Source organism: Chrysochloris asiatica, unplaced genomic scaffold (genome assembly GCF_000296735.1).
Source record: "Chrysochloris asiatica unplaced genomic scaffold, ChrAsi1.0 scaffold00092, whole genome shotgun sequence".
Classification (NCBI taxonomy): Eukaryota; Metazoa; Chordata; class Mammalia; order Afrosoricida; family Chrysochloridae; genus Chrysochloris; species Chrysochloris asiatica.
Genome location: NW_006408610.1, coordinates 1,943,813 through 1,952,956, shown reverse-complemented (window position 1 = coordinate 1,952,956; position 9,144 = coordinate 1,943,813). Strand labels below are relative to the sequence as shown.

General features: G+C 41.2%; 1 protein-coding gene across 1 annotated transcript in view; it reads right to left on the bottom strand.

Moving 5' to 3' along the window:
- The window catches only part of HMG20A (high mobility group 20A), a 123,502-nt gene extending 115,374 nt beyond the window's left edge, over positions 1 to 8,128 (bottom strand). Inside the window, exon 1 of the mRNA XM_006866463.1 lies at positions 8,015 to 8,128. The gene's annotated coding sequence lies outside the window, so the exon portion shown is untranslated. The remainder of the gene's footprint in view (positions 1 to 8,014) is intronic.
- Between the last annotated feature and the right edge of the window lie 1,016 nt (positions 8,129 to 9,144).

Below are 9,144 nucleotides of genomic sequence, written 5' to 3'. Positions count from 1 at the left end.
ATACTCTTAGCCTCTAGACCTCCTTGCCTTACCTTCTGATACTCTTAGCCTCTAGACCTCCTTGCCTTACCTTCTGATACTCTTAGCCTCTAGACTCAGTGGCCTTTTGCATACAAGCCAAACTGACCATATGCCTTACTGTATCACTGACATAATCAAGACGGAACTGGAAGCTTCTTTAAAGATCCTGAGATGTTTTCCTTCTTTGTGAGTTGTCTTACGGTCCAACAACCCTTTCCTCACTGCCCATTCCATTAAGCCAAATGATAGTTAGAAGCTATCATAGCCATCCTCAGCTGATCCTCAACATACATCTTGTGGTGGTTGGTGGTTATGTGCCATGGAGTTGGTTCCAACTCATAGCAATCCTGGATAGGGTTTCTGAGGCTGTAAATCTTAATGGGAGCAGAAAGCTTCATGTTTCTCCTGTGGAACGGTTGGTCGTTTCGAAATGCTGACCATGAGATTAGCATGCCAACTCATAACCACTACGCTACCATAGCTCCTTAACATACATCTAGACTGTACTTAAAAAATAACAACAAAAATTACGGAAAACCCACTGCCGTCAAGTCAATTCAGACTCACAGGAACTCCATTTAGGGCAGAGTAGAACTACCCCTTAGGGATCCTGAGACTGTAAATCTTCATAGGAGTAGAGAGCCTCCTGTTTCTCCCATGGAGTGGTTGGTGGGTTTGAACTACTGACTTTGCAGTAGCAGACCAACGTTTAACCCACAGTACAACTAGGGTTCCTGTTCCTAGTTGCTTAAATTTCCCTCTATGATTCTCCATCTTTCAAATATAAGTCTCTTTCTCTATCTCCCTCTTAGACTTAATTCATACTACAAAAATCACTATTTTACAGTTTACAATTTCGTGGTTCTTAGAACATTCACTAGAATATTCAATATTGATGCCAGAACATTACCCCAAAAGAAACCCCACACTTCTAAGCAGTTACCACCTGATCCCACATCCTTCAGGCCCTGGCAGCCACTAATCTCTGCCTATTTTATATAGATGCATCCATACAACATATGGCCTTTTGTGTCTGGTTTAGCACAATGCTTTCAAGTCTCATATGTGCTATAGCATTTATCGCTACTTCATTTCTTCCTATAACATTATGGACAAATGGGTTTGTTTTCATTTTGGGGGCTATTATGAACAGTGCTGCTACAAACATTTACGTACATGTTTGCATGAACATGTTTTTAATTCTCTGAGTATATTCCTGAGTGGGAATGCAGGTTAAGTGAGGCCTGATACTCAAATCTATTTTATTTCTGAGTCAATAGCAAGGAATATCTCTTCCAATACAAACACCTCCACACTTCTTACCCTACTTCCAATCAGATACTTACCAGAGTCTACACATGTTAATTGTTCTGATCATAAAGTAGAAGTTTAATCTAAGTTGATCGACCTGACCCCTAAGATGTCCTCAATTGAGGTGGGCCTCTGGTGGTGTAGCGGGTTATGAGTTGGACTGCTAGCCACATGGTCAGTAGTTCGAATTCACCAGATGCTTCACAGGAGAAGATGAGGCTTTCTTCTCCTGTAAAGAGTTATAGCCTCAGAAACATTATACAGGGTTACTCTGACTCAATAATGTATACTGGTTACAGTGCTTGGTGCTGGGAATAAATGGTGAACAAAAGTTATTGATTAGTTTCATTTTGCCCCAAGTGCCTCTGGAGTCTACAAATACATACTGACGAACTATGGTGTGAACATCATTGAATCTGGTATGAAAGCAGACAAAAAGAGGAACAAGATAAAGTCTGTAGGCTTTACAAGATATAAACTATACATGTGTTTGTTGTTGTTAAGTGCCATTGAGTCAGTTCTGACTCATAGCGACCCTGTATAGGGTTTCCAAGGAGCAGCTGGGGGGTTTGAACTGCTGACTTTGAACTACAGTACCACATCAGGAGTCCTATAATAACATAAATAGCTAATAAGAAAGATACAAAATGCTCAAGAGGGTCAAAGGACAGTGATTAAGAGTGTGGAGAGAAGACAGATATCAGAAAACATTTTCTGAAGGTGGTACTTGAGAATGAACCTCAAAGGAAGTAGCATTTTTACATATGGAGACTCCTAGGGAAAAATGTGTTACAGGCCAAGAGAAAAAAAGCATGAGCAAAGATAGAAAGATTGGATGCAATACGGAATTTTTTCCCAAAGAACAATCTAGTTTGGTATGTGGAGATGGATAATGAGAGATACGGTTATACGGAAAAAAGGTCTTGAATGTTAGGCTTAGTATTTAAATAAGTATCCTTGAGAGGTGCAAATAACGCACTCTGATGCTTACCAAATCATTGGAGGTTTGAGTGCACTCACCGGTAACTTGACAAAAAGGCCTGGTGATGTACTTGTGAAAAAGTCAGCCACAGAAAATCCTACGGAGGACAATTCTACTCTGACACGCATGGATGGGGTCACCAGGTATTAAGAATTGACACGATGACAATTATTCAAAAGAATGATGTGAAAGTCTTCTTTTAACAATTCAAATAACTTTAATGATTCTTTAACATCCTTGAAACTTTCCTATTAAGTATATTTTCCAGAGTTTTAAAACTAATCATGGAAATTAGTGATTTCTCCTCTTCTCAAGAACAAAAAATCTTGACAGTTAAGTGAATATTCTGATAAGAGGAGAAGGTATAATGTCAATAATTTTAGAACCTCATCCCATTCTCTGGGGAATGTCAGGCTTAAAAACAGACATGTGGGCAAGAGAGACAGACTGGGGGGAAAAAAAAGTATTACATTTTATTAAGAGCTCTAAGCACCAGTCAGTCATCCTGCTAGAGGTTGTTGTGAAGTGCTGTTGAGTTGGTTCTGACCCATAGTGACCCAGTATAGGATTATCAATGAGTGGCTGGTGGGTTTGAAAACACATGTAAATCACTGATCTACCAAATCATTCTATGGAAACAGGCTCAGCTACATCAAGTAAATTGTTCAAGTTTACCAAGCTACCACCATAGGACAAAAGACTAGGCATTCTGCACCCAGATTCCAACCTATGAAACCCTACGAAGCAGCTCTACAATGTCACTGAGGGTCATTTTGAGTTGGAGTTGACTCCATGCATACAACTAAAACAATAACAACACAATCCTCAAGCCCATCACAAAACAAAACAACTACCACCACCCAACAAACAAAACCAAAAGCTATAGAAACACCGGCAAGATTTTACAAAGAAAGGTAGAAAATAGAATCAAAACACCTTTGCATTATATGTAGCACTCCGGAGAATCAAATTTCAATGAGGTTAAACCCAGAATTTTGGCCTACTGCTTTAATACTCCAGACTGTGAGCAGTATACCCAATGACGACTTTCAGAAAAGAAAATGGTTATATAATCAAAGTACTCTAAAGCAATTTACAATTTTTATTATAGATGGCATGTAACAGAAAAACAAAATCTCAAATTTACTCACTGAAATAAGTAAGAATGTACTTAAAGAAGTTTCTATTTTCTAATTTTGATACCTGCTTCTATTAGAACATGTAAAGAAAACTGCAACACTAAGGGTTAAATGTCTTTGGAAGACAGTAAGACTACTCACAGAAACACATAAAAAAATAAAATGGGATCTATGGACTTTCCCCTTCACTTTTTATACTCTTTTCTAGTATTTCTTTTTTGATGGAACCAATGAATAAATGCCATTTATCACAAAACATCTTCTTTCAGATATGTGCTGTAATTTATACATTGTTTTCTTCAGAACAGACAGTTTTTTAATTCTTGCTTGAATAACTGTAGCAATTTTTATTACTATTATACTGCATTTCTTCCATGGAATACCATGAAAATCAACTTCAACTCCTTTGCTTTCCAAAAACAGCCTCCAAAAGGTAATACTGTAGTATCTCAATCAATATTTTACATAAATAAAAAATGTTTTTCATTTAGTTCTATAATCTCTCCATAATTTAATAACCCCCAACACTATAGTTTAATTTTCCAGGGTAACCATGTATTTTCTTCTACATTACATTAACCTAGAGAATAGTGAATACATGCCTCTAATTAATTTATGAATACTTGTTTGGGCTAGCCTATAAGGAGCCCTGCCTATAGTCAATGAAGACTTTATTTTGTCTTGCATTTTCAATCAATAACTGAAGCAATTGTATGATCTTTCAAAAATTAACTTATCTTTAGATTTAGACTGATCATTTTTTTTAAGTCTACAGATTAAAACATGTATTTTTTTCTCCTTTATTGGAGTCTTGGTGTGGTACTGTAGGAGTAAGCAATGAACTATTAACTACAAAGTTGATGGTTCAAATCTAAGAATAGACTAAAGGCAATTAACATTTGTAACATTTGTTTTAAAGCATATTTTCTAATAAACTCTAAACCAACTGGTTTTTTAAAGCTAGAGTTAAAGTAACTATAAATTCTGTGAAAAGATTAAGTAGCAATTTCAAAAACAAAGGCAAAAAAATATACAGGGGGAAATAATGGTAAGATGCTTGACTGTCATGAATATTTGTTTCCCTTGCCTACTATTGTAAAATAGACACTTGACTGGAATAGAAAGGAATGTCCAGAAACATGATTACAGAAAGTTTGTGATCCCATTTTCAGCCTATAACTGATTGGAATACCTAAAAGGGGTTCAAGAATTTGCCCGGTAAAATAGGGTTCTTGTGGCGCATCTGCAGTATATAGGACCTTAGGTGGAATCCTGAGATCCATCCAGAACCTTCTGAGGTGAGACATTCCCACTGGAAAAAACAAGCAGACCAGCCTGGAACAGCTAGAGTGACATAAGATACATCTTCAGAGAAAGATTAGCAGGTAAAACCCAGAACAAAAATGGCAATATGATTGACTACTACAAGAACAAGCAAGTTGATGGGAAGCCATCAAGGCAAGCAATCAAGTCCTTTCAGGATAAACCCCTCTCTAAGACTGAAACTCAAAGGGAATACATGAGCAGGCATGTACGCTTGCTGGCAACCACACTGGTCTACTGGTGAGTGGAAGAGGGGGAAAGGCAGCAATGAAGAAATGGGACTGAGTTCAACCAGGTTCCATAGACTCCCATTGACCTGGAAATGAGAGAGAAGAGGAAGGGCTGCTTGGTCCGAAGTGTGGTGAGATCTGGGTACTCCTGAGCCCATGGACAAGGACATAGCTACAGAGGGCTGGAGCCGAGAGTGAAGCATCCAGCTAATAAGAAGTGAGGCGAGACACACAAGAACGCCACTTGCAGTTAGTACCCATTTGACCTAGCCTTGATGGCTTGATAATCAAAACGTGACTAGAGGTAGATAAAAAAAAAATTTTTTTTGGTAAAGGAAACGAGTGCAAATTGCTACAATTCGATGGACTTGATCTATACTTATGTTGTTGTTAAGTGCTGTCAAGTTGGTTCTGACACATAGAGACCCTGTATAGGATTTTCTATGAGCAGCTGGTAAGCCTGAATCACCAACATTGCAGTTTAAATTGACTTTTCAGTCCAGCGCATTAACCCACAGCACCACACCAGGAGCTCAAAACACCAGCTGAGAGGGAAGGAGTCTTCACATCAATTATTAATCCTATTCCCTCTGTATACAGGATAGACAGGGACGGGCTACCTAAAATGAGGGGGTGATAAAGGCACGAAGTGACTGGCTTACAAGTTTTCAAGAGGGAGTTTAGTTTTAGAGTATGCGAGGGAAGATAAGAGCTCCCACTGAATAGTTTTCATCTTGTCTAGATGGGTCTGGTGAAAAGTCTTATGATTCAATAATAACTGTTTTCATGACTAATTGAGGCTGTCACAACTGTAAAGGTTCAAGTTTTATAACAAAAACGGGGGGAGTAATCTTACAGTCCAGAAAGAGGACTCTAGGACCATCAGGGAGAAGCGCACAAGTGGAATGCAGGACCCTATCCAGAGAAGCAGCAACACCAGCGATGGAGGCAGAGATGAGGACATGGAGAGAGGGAGCAGCTGAGGACTCTAGACTCATGGAAAGAGAGAGACTGAGTGCTGGTGGCCAGGAGGCAGGCATGCAGAATGTGCCCTTTGGTGGTGTAAATTATTATATATGCCTGAGTATTTTTGTGTATACCCTCCTGCCCCCCCAAAAAAGAAAAAAGAGCGGTATTGGAAGCAAATACTGTTGAATGATGATGCACTGAGATTGTAATCATCACAATGAAATGATGGTGTAAAGCCAATATTCTCCCATGTAATCGATCACTCAGTTCACAATTAAAAAATAAAAAAAAGGTTCAGCTAAAAAACAAATACAGGCTTTACTGCTTAAAGAAAAAAACCCCCAAAACTTGAAAGACACTAGAGTCCCAGTTCATTCCATGGAATGAATACTTATTCATTCTGAAAATTACATAAAAATATATTCAATCTAAAGTTACTAAAATTGTTGAGATTTCACACACCAGAACATGTATATCTACTCACTAATTGACTACATCATGTTAGACATTTCATATTTATAATAGCAAAAAATCTACAAACTATTTTGCTCATAAGAACATATATCTAGCAATAAAGACTGTGAAAGTGCAACATTAAGTAACACTAGCTGTGACGGGTAAAGTTATGTGTCAACTTGGCCGGATCATGATTCTCAGTTATTTGGCAACTATATAATGATATAACTTCGCAGTTATGTAAAGATGTAGTCATCCTCTATTTTCCCATAATGCCAGTTTTCACATAACTACCTAGTCTTTGGAACCTAACCACGTTGATAAGTGAGGAGTAGGTATATTTTGGTCCTTGACAAGATAAACTGTTGTTGTTAAGTGCCATCGAGTCGATTCCAACTCATAGTGACTCTGTACAGTTTCCAAGGCTGTACATCTTTATGGGAGCAGAAAGCCTCATCTTTCTCCCACGGAGCAGCTGGTAGTTTCGAACAGCTGACCTTAAGGTTCGCAGCCACTACGCTACCACAACTCTAAAGAATCAAATTAAGTGTGTTTATTACCAAATTACAGTTTCCTATAAAAATGTGAGTATACGGAAAAATATAGAAAGTACTTATTTAACTTGCCCTCTTTGAGTCCATTCACGGTTTTCATTGTTTAAATTCTGAGCTGAGTCTCACAATCTTTACACCACATTTCAATACCACGACGGATACCATTTTTTAAAATCAGAAATGAAGTTCATGAACTCACAATAAATTCAAATAGACCTCTCACAATTACGCGTAAGCTACAAGAATTTTTAAGGCAGAGGGCACCTTCCAGGCACAGGGCAAAACCTGTGCAGCCTAAAATCAAAGTAGAGATACTAGTAATATCAGCTAATCAGGTATTTGACGACTTGATGGTCACTTTCCCTCTGGTAAAGTAAAAATCTCTCATAATTCACGTAAAATATTCAGTCTTCTAGCGAACACTCCCTCCAGAGCGTTCTGGAGGTATGTCAAGGCAGAGACCCCATGGATCCCTCAGGAAGCCCACACTGGACTTGAGCACAGGCGCGGGGCAGGCAATCCAGGAGTCACGCAAGAAAAGCAGAGATGCGGAGAGCTTTAACAAGGCCTTGCATAGTCTTTGAAATGAAAATGCACTGAGGAAATTTTGTTGGGGAGGAAATTTCCCATTTCCCATGTGGAAACAAAACACAAGAATTATTAACTGGAGGCGGGTGATTAGACGGCATGGTGGGATAAGTAACTTCTGCCATAAAATACAACCCCCAAGCTGTAAGAAACAGTCTATGCTAACAGCACCACCCACCTGTCCACCTTCTCAAACCCCTCATTCGTCCTAGAAGCGTGTTGGACACCCCCAAACCATCACCCTACCCCCACAGGAAGTGAGTGCTTCCCCCTCCCCCGTGACAACCCTCCTCCCCTCCCCCTAACCGGAAGTGAGGCGCCCCCATTCAGTCAGCCTCAAACCGAGACAAACCAATAACAACAAGGCAATAGGGGGATGATCTTCAAGGGTTGAAGGGCACCTCGACTATGGCCATCCACAATCTCGCCTTGCTTACTGACCTGCTGACGACAGGGGCAGGCAGGTGCCTGGGGCCTACAGAAAGTCCTTCAAACAGAGGACAATTCCCTCAGCCCCTCTCAATCGCCTTCATTCTTCGCACGCCGTCATCTCACCGCTTGACAAAGATTCCTCCGCAGCACTTTATATCATGTCTTTTCTTTCCTTTTACCTAATTGCGCAATAACCTTCCCGCACGTAACTTCATTTATTTCAATAACAACTGAAATTATCCCGGTAAGGAGAAAAATGAAATATTATTTCCGATACCTTAAGAAAAATGAAGGGATTATTTTGTTCGAATGCGGCGAAGGACTACGTGATTACGCAAGGTGAGCTTCATTTTACGGAGGTTTCTGGGAGATGTAGTTTCGTTTCTATCGCTAAGACTCACAGAAAGTAGTGAAACTTCAACTGGTTATTCCTATACTATACAAATAATTGGAAACACATATTATGTATTCCAGGACAGTTCGGTACCCAAATGGGTCAATACCTTTCCTCTGGAACTTAATGGAATCTAAATTTCTTCTCAGGCGCCTCTGACGTCCTGGTTGTTCTGAACTCAAGTTTTGGCCACGCCCTCTTCAGTCAATTAGGCGCCCTCCTGTTCTCATCCTCTAGGGGTGGGAACCCGGAAAGAGGAGGGGACTCGCAATGCGACTCCTCCCACCGGGCAGAGGAGAGAGAAGGGGTGAGAGAGCGCATGCTCGCTCCCGGATGGAGCCGGAGGAGCGCGGCGGGCGGGTGCGCGCGCGAGGGGAGGCGCGCAGCGCTGGGAGGAGGCTGGCAGACTGGTGGGCTGGGCGGGTGGCCGGGAGCGCGCGGTGGACTCGGCGGCGGCTAGTAGTTAGTTAGTTGTTGTTAGTCAGTGTCAGTTGCTCTGCGGCGGCGGCGGTGGCCAACGAGAAGGGGACCGGACTGCCGGCGATGGTGATCCTCGCGGCGGCATGTGCTCCCCTCAGGTAACGGGGGCAGGATCGTTCGCGTCCCTTTCGCTCCCCCTTCTCACGCGCCAGCTTGTGGGACTAGGGTCTCCGAGGGATGAGGGCGCTGACCCGGGGGAATCCGGGTGGGGCGGCTGGGGGTCTGGGTGGCGCCGCCGCGGGGTCTTGAGCGGCCGGTACGTCCT